Raw genomic sequence first — 782 nt, 5'->3', positions numbered from 1 at the left:
TTATTTTTTTAAGCAAATAGAATTTTTGCATGTTGCAAAGTGCTTATCTTTAGTGTTAACCCCAAACTTATTGCATTATATATCTGAAAGTAAAAGCAGTATAGTGTGAATGCAGAAGTAAATGCTTAAAATTCAAGTTCCTCATTTTGCCAGATTTTCAGATAGAAGCAGCCCTTCTAAGTACAAGCAAACGTTTATTCTTTAAAAACCTTGTAAACCACGTATAAAAATACAATCTTCTAATGTGAAAACTTAATCCAACTTAAGATGTTTTAAAATAAAAACCATGATATTTTGCAAAAAGTCTCCCCCTCTCAATATAATGCAAAGTAGCCCATCATTACAATTCCATCTTAAGCTGACAATTCTTGAAGCCCCCAAACTTCTTAAGAATTCAATTCTACTTTGAAAAGTGACTTAAAACAATATCCTGGGGATTTATGTGTTATTACTGCAATTATTTTTATATCAAATGTATCTACTTGGCAAGTAAAATGCTATGTTGCTCCCATGAATACAAGCCCTGACACCTTAGATCCAGAAAAGAAAAAATGGGTTCTCTTTTTGCAGTAGATAAAGGTCCTTCAGCTGAAATCCAACGCTTCATGAAATCTGTGCAACCCCACTACCTTCAACAGACTCACCTGATCCAGAAAATAAAGCTTTAATTCAGAAAAGGAGGTGGCCCTAGCTTGCTCTTAAATTGCACTGGGCTGCACAGAACTAAAATGTTAAATGAAAAAATATATAGTAAAAAAAAAAAAAAAAAAAAAGAGAAAAAT

At 32.2% G+C, this 782-nt stretch overlaps 1 protein-coding gene across 1 annotated transcript in view; it reads right to left on the bottom strand.

Moving 5' to 3' along the window:
- Positions 1-782, bottom strand: part of MDN1 (midasin AAA ATPase 1) — a 180,237-nt gene that overhangs the window by 54,807 nt on the left and 124,648 nt on the right. The window lies entirely within an intron of this gene.

Source organism: Gavialis gangeticus, unplaced genomic scaffold, assembly GCF_001723915.1.
Source record: "Gavialis gangeticus isolate Ggan-Ray unplaced genomic scaffold, GavGan_comp1, whole genome shotgun sequence".
Lineage (NCBI taxonomy): Eukaryota > Metazoa > Chordata > Crocodylia > Gavialidae > Gavialis > Gavialis gangeticus.
The sequence above is the reverse complement of the archived record's forward strand: the minus strand, read 5'-3'. Positions and strand labels throughout refer to the sequence as shown.